Consider the following 13933-nt stretch of genomic DNA (forward strand, 5'->3'; position numbering starts at 1 on the left):
GTGGTTCTCTTTTCTATGATGTATGAAATGGAGTTCATTGTTAATTGGGGTGCTTTTTCCCATTATTTCAATTTGGAATAATTTGGAGTTGTTCTCTCGCAATTTTAGATCTCCGTGTCTTACTACCTGACATGTGTCAAGGCAATCCAACTTAATTTCATTTTACTAGTGACAAGTCCTGGCTTTGGAGTAGGGAGTGAAATCAATAGCTCATAGAGGTCTGTCTGACTAGTGGTTTCTATGTTAAGCCAATGTATGACTTAGCTGTTCCCCTTTCTTCCTGATTGAATTCTGGTGTTTTCTGTTTCATTACTTCTGACCACAATTCTACTTTGATTTCAAAAGGCACAGGGTTAATTTATTATTAAAGCCACATCTTGGACCAGGGGCTTTCAAACTTGTTGTCCAACATGTACAGAAAGAAATGGTTGTCAGCCTCAGTTAGACAAGGGAAGGTGAACTCAGAGAGCTGCCATGTTTCAGTAAGGTCTGCTTCATAGGATGGGTGGTAACTTCATGGGTGTGACTTTAATACTATATTTCATACCAAATAGGTAACTGTATTCACTTGTATCTATTAAATACTGCACAACCAGATTTTTTAAAGGTATGAAATACCATTAATGTTGATAAATGTGTCCATTGCATTTATATTGGCAGACCTGAGTCATATTAGTGGTAGTTGTTTTTTTCCAATTTTAATTTTCTCTTAAAACATTTTTTTATAAACGAAAAATACTTTCATTTTGGAAAATTCAAGCAACACAGAAAAATGTAAAGAAAGTAGAAAATCTCCCCCAGATTCTGTTAACATTTTGGTGAATCTTTTTTTACTTTTGTTTTTCATTAAATCATTTTTATCCACTTAACAATGTGCTACAGCACATTCTCTAAATCAATATTGTAATTTTTAATACATACCACTCCATTTTATGATATCATATCTATTTTAATTAATATCCTGGTGATGTATGTTTAGATTGTTTCCTGTTTTCTCTATTACAGATGATATATCAGTGAATATCTTTGTACATATATTTTTGGATATATTTCCAGATATAATTAAAGGGATGCATACTTTTTCTTTTCATACACATTGCCAGAGGTTCAGGGAAAAAAAGAGTTTTAACTTGCACACCTCAAATTAATGTAATGAGAAATGTCAGACTCATTCATTCTTGCCAACCTGATCTACAAAACATGTTTAAATATTCACGGCTTTTTAAAAAATTTCCATTTTTATTTTAGACCCGGGGTACATTCGCAGGTTTGTTACATGGGTAGATTGTGTGATGCTGAGTTTTGGAGTACAATTCATCCCATTATCCAGGTAGCGAGCATAGTACTCAATAGGTGGGTTTTCAGCCTCCCTTCCTCCCTCCCCTGTCTAGTAATCCTGTGTCTGTTGTTCGCATCTTTATATCCATGTGCACCCAATGTTTAGGTCCCACTTATAAGTGAGAACATGTGGTATTTGGTTTTCTGTTTCTGCATTAATGTACTTAGGATAATGGTCTCCAGCTCCATCCATGTTGCTGCAAAGGACATGATTTCATTCTTTTTTATGCCTGTGTAGTATTCCATGGCATGTATGTACCACATTTTCTTTATCCAGTCTACCATTGATGGGCACCTAGGTTGATTCCCTGTCTTTGCTATTGTGAATGGTGCTGCATTGAACATATAAATGCATCTGTCTTTTTGGTATAATGATTTATTTTCCTTTGAGTATATTTGCAGTAATGGATTGCTGGATCAAATGGTAATTCTATTTTTAGTTGTTTGAGAAATCTCCAAACTGCTTTCCACAGTGGCTGAACTAATTTACATTCCCACCAGCAGTGGATAAGCATACTCTTTTCTCTGCAACCTTGCCAACATTATTTTTTGACTTTTTAGTAATAGCTATTCTAACTGGTGTGACTTTTTAATAATAGCCATTGTGATTAATGGTGTCTCATTGTGGTTTTGATTTGTATTTCTCTGATGATTAGTGACGGCTGATCATTTTTTTTGTATGTGTGTTGGCTGTGCTCATATGTCTTCTTCTTTTTTTTTTTTTTGAGATGGAGTTTCGCTCTTGTTGCCCAGGCTGGAGTGCAATGGTGCAATCTTGGCTCACTGCAACCTCCATCTCCTGGGTTCAAGTGATTCTCCTGCCTCAGCCTCCCGAGTAGCTGGGATTACAGGCATGTGCCACCATGCCCGACTAATTTTGTTTGAGAAGTGTCTGTTCATGTTCCTTGCCTACTTTTTAATGGGGTTGTTTCTTGTTTGTTGAATGTTTTAAGTTCCCTATAGATTCTGAATGTTAGAACTTTGTGAGATGCATAGTTTGCAAATATTTTCTCCCATTCTGTAGGTTGTCTCCTTATTCTGTTGATTGTTTTGCTGTGCAGAAGCTCTTTAATTAGTTCTCACTTGTCAACTTTTGCTTTTGTTGCAATTGCTTTTGAGGACTTAGTCATAAATTCCTTGCCAAGGCCGATGTCCAGGATATTTCCTAGGTTAAAACACTTTAGACAGGTATTTTAATATAGATAGTACCTTCTTTTTTTAACAGGCAAAAGACACTTTTTATGAAGATACTATTGATAAATCATTGATTTTCAAATGATCTTCATGTAAGTACAAGCATCAGGTAGCTTAAAGCCTACCTAGAGAAATATTTTTCTTTATTCAGCCATAGAGAAGTACCTTCTTTTAAGAAATAGAAAGTTAAATCTGGCTAGTGACTGTGACTGCCCTCTAGTTCCTTCACGTTTTAGGTATTTACATGGAGTCTGATACATTCGCTCTCAATCTTCTCATCTGTGAGCCCACCCCTATCTAGCTGCTCTTTGTATTAGACACAATAGTCCCAGCTTTCAGGTCAGACAAACATGGCTGTACAGCTGGCTCTGACTTGTCTTGATGATTTACCTTGGACATATATAGCATTCTTGACTCCCTGTTTCTTTGCGCATTCAGTGTAGTTGTTAATATCTGCCTTGCAGTGTTGTATGTCGATTAAATGTAAAATAATGTGTATAAAATGAAAGCTGCTGTCATTAGTAGGTACTCGGTAAATGGATTAAATTGAGCATGTTTTTCTTGTTCTAAATGGAATTTCAAATACATTTTCCTTTAGGAACAATGTCATGAATGGAGTTTGAGTACAGTATTAGAAATATTATTCAGCATTATATTTCATTGACATATAATTTCATTAAATTATGAGTTAAACAGGTTTTTAAGGACTGGCCAGAGAAGCTGGCCTCTATGCTAGAGACATCTTGTGTCAAGTGAAATGTATTCCAAGTGTTATATAAGAGTTCATGGACTTAGTTTTTTTTTTCCCATGCCACCTTGTCTAAGAAGAGTTCATTGACTTTTGACTCTAGAAGTGAACTTTTAGAATGTAATTTATTACCTGGTTGAAGATGGCTTGGAATTTCTTGATAGGTGATGATGTGTTTGGGGCAAACAAGACCTTCCTTCTACTTCTAAGAATTAGAATTAGAATTAAACCCGTTTTCTTCTAGAGAACTTACTGCTCCTCTCACCAATCCAACCAGGTGGTCCTAGTATAGACCAGCCAGTCTGTATGGGTACATGGCCCCATACTGGACCAGTGAGGTTTTCTGGCAATTTTTAAAATTACAACTGTGAAAGGAGGAATTGTCTCTCTTGGATGCAGAGCTGGGAATTAAGTGGGAAAAGGCACACTTTAGGAATGAAGAATAAAGCCAATGATAAAACACCAGAAGCAAAGATGCTATCTTGTCCTGGTGCAATTCGTGTTGAGCTGATCCTAGTGCCCAGCTGCCCCTGTGGCTTTCCCATTGCTGGGATATTTAGAGCCAATGTGGCTCACCTTGCTTTTGCCTGTGATGCCTCAAGTGCCATTTTTGTTACCTGCAAGTTAAACACTGCTGACTAATTCATTTGCTTGTTTATACTTGGAGTAGTTATTTAGAAAGTCAGTGCTTTTGTCATGGGCAATTTTAATAAAGTATTTAGTTGCATAGCAGGACAGACACAGCCTTTTGAGAACAGTGGTAGTGTTTTTTTCCCCATCTGTCATCAAAGCAGAAATATGCTAATGCTAATCAAAGGATACCAGTGAATGAATGTGTGTGCGGGTGGTAACGGCTCTTTTGACAGAGGCTTGCTCTAATGCAAATGTAAAACTTTTATATACCTATGATGTCATATAATGCAAATGCCATATAATAAATGTATACCTATGACAGTTCTAGGATTTATGAATTGTCTTGAAGAACTGTCCTTTGCTACCATTATGGTTAGGAGCACCTGTTGGTAAATAGATGTTTGTGGTTGAGAGTGATGTTTACATTTAAGGAGGAATTGGTACTTTGGCAAGATTATCAAATATGTATCTATGTGTTCCTTACTTGAAAGGGAAGATCGAATGACTTGTTGCTTCTGTTCTCCGCAGTGGATTCGTGTTTGGGGAACTGGGATTTTACATGAAAACTCTGTTTTGTAAACTCCACTTCCTTTTAGGAAGTATCAGATTTCCTGTCTCAGTAGCATTCTGTATTGTTGGAACATGCCACAAAGAGCACAGAAACGCATCTGCTGCTTGGGTTCTGCTTGCCAACTGGTTTGAACAGCTATAATATTTGTTTATTCTTGATGTGTCAGCAGTCAAAGGGAACGTTTTCTTTTCTCCTTTGTGGCTGTTATATAACTTAAGCATCATTATATTCACAACAATGACTATTTATGCAGAATCTGCTAGGCCCTGGGGGATACAGATGCTCGGAAACACGTCTACCTCAGATGGATTTCCACTGTCTGCTGAGAGTGAAAGGTCAGGGATCTCAAAAAGAAGGAAGGATGCTAAGATCCTATGTTAGTTGTGAAATGGAAGTATAAAGAATAAGATCTGTAGGTATTTGGAGGAGAGGAGAGATTCCCCAGGGCTTTTGCCAGTGACAAAAGTTCTAGGAGAAGAAAGGGTTTCAGTGGTCTGGAACGGGATATGTACTAAAAAGAATGCAAGAAGGTTGTCAGGCAGGGGGCATGGTGTGAGCCTAGTGCTTTGAATGAAACTCTGTCACCTTAGCTGGTAACCACCCAGCAGCTGAGAGGCCTGGACTAAAGAGCACCAACATGGGAGCCACCTGCATGGGTCCCTTTGGGGCAGCCTCTCCACCAGGGATGAGCATGGCTCCCAACTACAATGTGAAAGTTAAGAATTTTTAGACCCTCGAGTGTACATGGCACACTCGGAGGCCCCCACCGTCTCCACTACATAGGCCAGGGAGCACAGGCAGAGATAAAGAGACCCATGGGCCACCATCTTATTGGGGTCCAGTGTGTTATCCAAATATGTTTCCTAAGGGGAGCTTTAATTGGTAGATTTAAAGCAAGCAGGTGCTAGTTCCAGGAGGTCATGTTGTGACTGAGAGGTGGTCAGTTTAACTTTGCAAGCAAATGTCTGAAAGGTCTGTTTAAGGAAGTGGTGGGAAAGTGAGGAGCCCAGCCTGCTAGGCAGGACTTGGGTCTCTTAAGTTTTATTTCCTGCCACCAGTGGGAGCCATTCAGGTGGGGAATGGAATTTGAAACTGTCAAGGGTGACTGAGCCCTGATTCTGAGAAAGTTAAACCTATATTTAAAGTGGATGTCAAGGCAACATAAAATGGTAAGCACTCACTATCCCTAGGTATGGTGGTAGTAATGTGCCCTCTGCTTTAGGGGAACAAGGAGTGGACCAGCGGGTTATTTGGCAGAGGGTTTTTAAGATCGGGGTTGCAGAGGTAGAGGCAAGGCTTTGAGTGCCTATAAATGTCATGGCACTGGACCCGTAGTTTCACCGTCACTTTTTTTTGATAACTATATGTTGAGAATCCGTGTACTTTAAATTTTAATTTTAGACAACAAAGGCATCCTAGAACCAGTTATCCTGTTCTCTTGTGGGAACGTTCTAACCACATTGGTCATTGTGTTGTTCTTATTTCTGAAGCATAAGGATTATTGGAAACATCTTTCAGGTGCTTTGAGTTATGATTGCAGCCAAACATATTTATGAAGCCTTCCTTCTTCCTGGAGAGAACACCTACTCTGAATGTTAAGCTTGGCTGGATCCTAAACAATACAAACAAACTAGATCATCTCTCTTTCCTGTCTGTGCTGCCTTTCCCTTTCTCCATCATAGATCTCAAAGTATCTCTCTATGTCCACACACACACAAACACAATTGTATTTTTTAGACTTCAGTGTTAAGTTTATGGAGTTGTTCATATACACTTAAGCTTTATGTAGTCTTCTCATGTAAAAGAGCTGCTGTCCTTGATATAATAGCCAACATATTATCAGTTCAGCCAGTATAGCTCATTGTAACAATTACATAAATATAAAATATCAGTGCTCTTAAAAATACACATTAATTTACATGAATGTTTGAGGAAAGCTGCCCATAAAGCAAATTGTGTTCCTTTTGATCTCTACTATAAAATTATTTAATTGACTGAGAGGAAAAGGTTTATGACATGATGGCATGCTCGACTTTGACATTTCTCATGTGATGATGATGATGATGTGTTGAGAGGCATAGAGGGAGGGGCCCGCCTGCTGGAACAGCGGCTAGAAGACACTCAACCTCAGTGACTCAGGCAGAGGGGACGAATGCCTGAACCAGGAATGGAAAAAATGGTCCAGATATGAAAGAAGCCTTCATGTTACGCCAATTGGTAGTGAACCATTAAGAGAGAAAAGAGGGAGCTCAGATGATTCCAGAATTTAACTTGAAGTGTCTAGGAGAGTAAGATTACCTTTATGAGGAATATGAGAGTCAAGAGAGATTTGACAGCTTCATCATCTAGGAGACAGGCCCAACTTAAGTACCTGTTGCTAAGGATAAATGTGAGGCTATAGGCCGATCTTGCTTCTGCTCTTTTGACCATAGTTTGGTTTCCAACTGGAAACACTCTTAGAGATCCTCAGAGAGAGATGAAGCAGTCAGTTCACCCTGTCACTTACTGGCAGAGCTGAGACTAGGAAGGGAGCTCTTGGCTTTTTGTGCAGTGTTCTTTCCACTCTCCCGTGCTGCTTTGGAGAAAAGAACAGCATTTTGCTGATCTCACTTTAGATCTTATCTTTGGCTAATGAGTATTTTCAAGAAACCTTGGCCTGTGGAATGACTCTAAACATGTATGAGAAAGATCTCCAAAGAGATCTTTGCTCAGGAGATCTCCAAAGCAAAGAAGGTTTAATTTGTAACTTAACATTTTTTTCTTCCCATCTAGAAATTCTCTTTTGGCAATAGCAATCAACTCATTTCTTAATGGGCCCTCAGGAATTAGCACTTCTGTAGCCCCCTGTAATTTGCCAATTCCTAAATAAAGTTTCTTTTAAGTATTTTTATTACAAAATAATGTTTAGGGCACAGTGACTCAGATGGAATATTTCCACAAATCACTCTTACTTTTTTAAAAGTAGGTTTACCTGTGACCTAAATGAAATCATTCCAATTTTAAGCCTTATTTGCTACCAATAAACTTTCTATTGTATAGTAAGAATACCAAATTCAAGAATCCTGAACCTAAAGCTTCTTAAGTTTCTCACCACTTAAATGAGGGACTCAGACCAGGGAATACCAGAGAACTATTTCAGCTCTAAAATTCTTTAGATATTTAACATAGGAAAGAATTTTTGAAAATTACGAGCCAGTTTGTTTACAATTTTGGAGATTCGGATTCAGGACTCAGAGGGACAAGACAGCATTTTTTGAGTGCCTACTCTTTGTCCAGCACTGTGGTAAATGCTTTGCATGCATTGTTACATAATCAGTAGTTCCCCCCTTATCTTCAGATGGTATGTATGTTCCAGAGCCCCCAGTGGATGCCTGAAATCTCGATGGTCCTGAACCCTATATATACTATGATTTTTCCTATACATACCTATGGTGAAGTTTAACTTATAAATTAGGCACAGTAAGAGATTAACAGTAACTAATAATAAAATATAACAATTTTAACAATCTCAGAATGACATGAAATTTAAAATTTATGCATTGCTTATTTCTAGAATTTTCCATTTAATACTTTCAGACTGCAACTGAAGGGGCGGGGTAACGGACACAGCAGAAAGAGAAACCGCATATGGGGGGGCTGTTGTAATCTGTAAACTGTTAGGTGGGCATTTTAGCCCCCTCATTGATGATAATTAACTTACTCAAGGCCACACAGTGTCAGAGGTCTGATCCAAATCTGCTTTGATACCAGGTCCCACCTCTTTGCACCCAATATCTCTGCCTAACTCAAAAACTTTTACTAATCGAAACTAATGTACATCCACTGAAGTATCTTTCGTAAGATTAATCCTTGTTTCCCAAGCGTTTTCAAAGGCAACCTACCCTTTTCTAGAAGTTGTGTCGAAGTTGTCAAAGGCGTAAAGAAAAGGCTGTGAACGGCTTCTAAGCTTGGTATAAATCAAGAAAGGAAAGTTCCGCCTTAACCGACACTGAACATGCTTATTGGTTAGGACTGAACGGGCTGACTCATTTCTTTTTTGCCGTAGTAGAGGGCCACACCCTGCATTCCAAAAACCCTCTGCTGCCGGGCCACACCCGCCAACCCCGCTCTTGGAGCCTCTGAGGTCCGGCTGGGCGTCTAAGCTCGCAGTTGACCCCCGGGAGAGGATCGGCGCATCCGGCCGCCCGCCAGCTCCAGACGCCGGGCTCCGCAGCGCCGCTGTCCTAGCACCAGGGCCCGGCAAGCAGGGGAACCGGACCGCCGGGACCGATCAAGGCGCGGGCGCCCAGCAAGAGCCGCGCCCGGGGTCTGCGCGCCGCTCAGCGCGCTCGCCTTTCCGCCCGCGCCAGGGCTGGCTGCGCGCACCCTGAGCGCGAGGAGCCGCGCGCAAACTTGGTGCTCCAGGAACTTTCCAGGAGACACTGCCTCCGGGGACGAGAGACCGTAAGTGTTGCTCCGGAGATGCTGTGGTTCATTAGAATACACTAACAGACGGTGTGAACCGATTAAAATACCGCAATCAGTGCCAATTCTACTACGGCGAAGTAAAGGGAAATCTTTATTTTTCCTGCATCTTGCTTTAATGATCAAATAGGCACTAGCTATTTACACCTGAGAAGGTTCAGTGCAGTTGCTGAAGCAGTGGGTCAGGATATGGGTAGGATCAGTCAACAAATGCTCTTTATATTGCGTGATGCTAACTGCCGTGGCATGAGAACCAAGGGTAGGGGGGTGGTTTCTGTTTGGGGTTATCAAGTCTTCCTAATGGCAGTTTTTGAGAGAATGGGATTGTGTCTACAGATTGGTTATTAAGTTTTGGGGAAGTACTCACTTTCTCAAACTCCAGTCCCTGTACGAAACAGCCCTTTTGGCAACTCCTTTGGTTGGTTGGAAGCTGGCTTGTGAATGAGCTTGGTACTAAGTGCCACAAGGATGCACGTGCCCCTGTGTTTTGGACTGAGCGTGTTTACTCCATAACTGTGCTTTCTATTTAGTGTGGCCAGGTAATCGCTCTTGTGGAATTTGTCAATAAATACATGGAGAAGAATGCATGACATTTATTTTATTTTATTTTATTTTCTATTTGTGTTTGCTTTGTGTAGTTGTACCAAAATAGGAAATCTGGAGACCTAAATTCTGTTACCCTGAATGCTACAAATATTTATCATAACATTTTTATCCAATTGAGTTACCGCTTTTAAATTTATGTAGAAATAAGTCCAGTGAGCCACTTAAAAAACCCGCTTTTCTACATAAGAAATTAGTGCAGTTGTATGATGCCAAGTAACTTATTTTCTTGCAAGAGTTTGGGGAGGTAGGGGACAGGGAAAGTGGAATCCTGTGACGACTGAGGATATACACAATGCAACAGGGAAGTTTTCATGATCAGAAACACTGACTGTGTACAGGAAAGACAGGTTAAAGACGTCCCAGTAACATAAAGGATGGTGGGAAGACTTGTAAACTGAATTATGAAGTTATGAATATGAATGAGCAAGTCATGAATAGCATCATTACACATGCATTTATGAAGATAGAGACTGTGATGAAGTTAAAAGATAGACTGTCATGGAGAGAGGAAGAAAATTCTTTGCAGCTGGCTTTTTTTAGCGAGAGAAAGAAAATTCTTCGCAGCTGGCTTTTTTTTTTTTTTTTTTTTTTTTTTAGTTCTATAAAGGAAACTTCCCTAGAAAGAAACCACTTCTAAATGGAATAATTAAAATAATTTGTTAGAAACTTTAAGTTACCCTATGAGCTCCTAGTAACAGTGTTTTCAAGCTCATAGGTTGATTGTTAAGCCCTTTTGCTCCGAGTTGAACTGATCAAATGGCTCTGTGTAAAAGATAACAGTGTAGAATCCTCTTTGAGAAATAGCCTGTAAACTTGGGAGAAATGGCCTAAGCCCACGGTTCTCAAGTCACTGAGACAGTTGGAAAAGCCCCCTCAGGTGGTGAGAATGGGATAATATTTTATTATATCTCTAAGATGCCTCAAATCCAAAGAGATAATTAAATTTGGAATTTTATTAGTTTCACCTAATAGTTGTATGAAAGCTGAATATTTAAGGATCTCCTTTATCAGGCACTGAGATGCTTTGTATACATTACTTCATTTAGTTTTCACAATAGTCCTAAGAGGTGGAGGTATTTTTGACCCTGTTTTATAGTTGAAGAACAGGCTCAGTAAGGTTATATTACCTGCTCCAAATTTCACAGCTAGTTAATTTAGTTTATGTTGGAAGTTAGCATTTAAGGTTGGTTATTTTTCCTATGTGGCTCCAATTGCTCCTAAAATGGTGTTGATTTTTCTGTTTAAAATGATCCAGAGGAGGTTCTTGGTTCAAAGCAGATTTTTAAGTGATTTAAAAGTGGCTCATTGTCCCAGCGCCAAATTATCAAAGTTCAAGGAATTATGCATTTACTCTAGAAGGCTACGGCTTTCAAATATTAACTGAGAAAGCCCTACTCTTAATGAGCTCGTTAATGCACATGGCCGCCTTAGTGTTGCTGAACTCCGGTAACTTTCTTCTGCTTTTTTTCTGAAGACCTTTTAATTCAGGGTGTGCATTTTCCTCTTGCGTGTCACAAGTGCTATTCAGGCTTTCTCTAGTTGAATCCCCTGTTTGTGAGTGCATACCTGCAGTATTTTATATGCTAAGTGAAATATTTTTAAATTTACGTTAGCACCTAGATTAGCGTTGAACCTGTTTTAAGAATGGTGAGTTCATGAAAGGCACACTCTGTGAGAGCTAAAACTAGTTATGTGGAGGTGAGAAAGTCTCAGCGTGTCTGATCAGAGCATCCATTTCTGAGAGAGTCCATCTGTGGGCATATCATCATACAAGAGAATAATGCCACCTTCATCGAAGACCATGAAATACCATGAAATATTCCAGGACTAGGCATTGCTCACAGCCCCACATCATCACCTGCACCATCTAGTTGACACAGAACACCTACCCACTTCCTTAAGCCACTCTAAATCCTAACTGCTTTAAGTGACCTGAATTCTTGAGCATGTTGAAAGAACATGCCAATGTGATGATAAAACCACTTGGGAGTAATCTTGGAAAAGTCATGGAGAGGGGGAAGCATGCCACAGAGTCCATTTTCAAAAATGGGGAAATGGTAAATTCTGAAAACTTTAGATTCATAACTTACGTTGGTGTCTAGCAGAATTGTAGATCACATTTTTTAAAAGATTGGTCAGAATCACTTACAAAAATAAAAGTGATGATCAGTATGTAGCGTATGTTTGCTAAGAATTATTCATGTCCAATTAACCTCATTTGTTTTTTAATAATGTTACTGGACAAGTATATCAGGGCATTGCCATAGATATGCAATGTCTGCTTCATCAGAACATTTCGTTTTGTTATGTTTTGAGACGGAGTCTCGCTCTGTCACCCAGGCTGGAGTGCAGTGGCGCGATCTCAGCTCACTGCAAGCTCCGCCTCCCGGGTTGACGCCATTCTCCTGCCTCAGCCTCCTGAATAGCTGGGACTACAGGCGCCCGCATCAGAGCATTTAATAACGTGCTACGTGTGTTCTTTACTCAAGATGGAAAAATATGAATTGGATAGCGGTATAGATGAATGAGTTTAGGTCTTTTACCCAAAGAGGGATGATCAGTGGCGTAATGTCAGACTTGAGCAAGGTGTCGATAGTGTCGCTTGACAAAGGCATATGGTACAGCTGGTGGGAAAAACTTCACACAGTACAAGAGATAGAGTATTTGGAACCAAGGAGGTGATAATTGCGTCGTTCTTTGAAGCACTGTAGATAGTGGTTATGAATAGAGACTCCAAAGCCAGACCCTGGGCAAGTTATTTGAGTTCTTTATGCCTCTATTTCTTCATTCATAAAATACAAATAATAGTAATAATACCTACCTTAGAGGGCTGTTGAAGATGTTGAAGGATTAAATTATATAATCCATGTAAAGTGCTTAAAGCAGAATCGGATAGTAAATTGTATATATTAGATCCTAGTCTTCTGTTGTTGCTGCTGTTAACTACTGTCACTACTACTACTTCAGGCAATATTATGCACATTTCTGGGTTTGTGTTTAAACACATATCCAGAATGTGGTAAATAGGTTAGTTGTTGTTTTTTCAGGCAGAGTCTTGCTCTGTTGCCCAGGCTGGAGTGCAGCATCATGATCTCGACTCACTGCAACCTCAAGCGGTCTTCCCACCTCAGCCTGCTGAGTAGCTGAGACTACAGGTGTGCCACCATGCCTGGCTAATTTTTTAATATTTTGCAGAGACAAGGTCTCACTGTGTTGCCTAGGTTGGTCTCGAACTCAAACTTGTGGACTCAAGCAATGCTTCTACCTCAGCCTCTCAAAGTGCTGGGATGACAGGTGTGAACCACTGTGCCTGGCTGTAATTAGGTTTTGGAGAGTGTCTAGTAACTGTTATTTGAACAGTGGTCCAAAAACAATAGGCGTCTTCACCTTAGTGTAAAAGCTGAGAGACTTTCAATCAGATGAGGTCCACAGAAAAAAAATTAAAAAATTAAAAACTTTTAAGCTGAGAAATGATACTTTATATTTATTTACTATTACCAATGTGGTAAAAGAGAGATGGTCACATTTTGAAGGCTGTACATTTTGTCCAGTTTAATAAGTGCTTTCTGTTAAGGAGCTATAGTTTGGTGTATGAGAAATCTTCACTAAACTAGGTTTTAGGAGACCTCTTTCTTATCTCCAGTCCAAATCAGATCAGTACGGGAAAATTTGGTATACTTGGACACGTTTTTGATTGTCACAGCTGGGGTTGGGGAGGTGTGCTAGTGGCACTTAGTGGATACTGCCATGGATACTGCTAAACATCCTACAGTGCACAGGACAGAGGCCCCACAGCAAAGAGTTATCCTGTCCAAAATGTCAGTAGTGTTATGGTCGAGAAATCCTGGCTTACAAGTTCAATGTATGTATTTCTGTTTCTGACATTTGAATGCCAATCTTTGCTTTAACGAAATCACCAAGTAGCTTTAACAGTATGTTTATAAAAGGCCTTTGAGAGTTAATGTATGCTGAAATCTGCAAGTGTATACAGTGTACACATTTTATCATCAGCAGCACGGTGAAATATTTGCTTTGTTTCCTGGAGGAATATATTATAGTGGTTTGAGAGTCAGATACACCTTTGCTGGAATCTCAGCCCTGCCAGTTTAACTTGCTGTGTGATTTGGGGCAAGTTTCTTTATCTGTGAAAACCAAATCTCTGTTTCATAGGGCTTAGAGGAATAAACAAGATACACATGTAAATTATGTAGCACAGTCCTTAGGCACAGTCACAAGAGATAACTTTTTTTTCAAATTTACATTTTCCAGGTTAATAGAATTGACTGATGCTTTTTAAAATGTAAGATATGGAAGGAGGATATATAAGGAATTTAGATTTTTTAATAGTTAAAATATTAAAAATAAAAGGGCTCCTGTTT

The 13933-nt window shown here is 39.6% G+C and overlaps 1 protein-coding gene across 7 annotated transcripts in view; it reads left to right on the forward strand.

The window, feature by feature from the left end:
• SGMS1 (sphingomyelin synthase 1) overlaps window positions 1-13933 on the forward strand; it is a 313766-nt gene that overhangs the window by 198174 nt on the left and 101659 nt on the right. Inside the window, exon 1 of one of the 7 annotated variants that reach the window (XM_063709741.1) lies at window positions 8515-8927. The exons of the other annotated variants lie outside the window; for them this stretch is intronic. The gene's annotated coding sequence lies outside the window, so the exon portion shown is untranslated. Of the gene's footprint in view, window positions 1-8514; window positions 8928-13933 lie in introns of those variants that run through there. 7 annotated transcript variants of the gene reach the window in all.

Source organism: Gorilla gorilla, chromosome 8 (assembly GCF_029281585.2).
Source record: "Gorilla gorilla gorilla isolate KB3781 chromosome 8, NHGRI_mGorGor1-v2.1_pri, whole genome shotgun sequence".
NCBI lineage: Eukaryota > Metazoa > Chordata > Mammalia > Primates > Hominidae > Gorilla > Gorilla gorilla.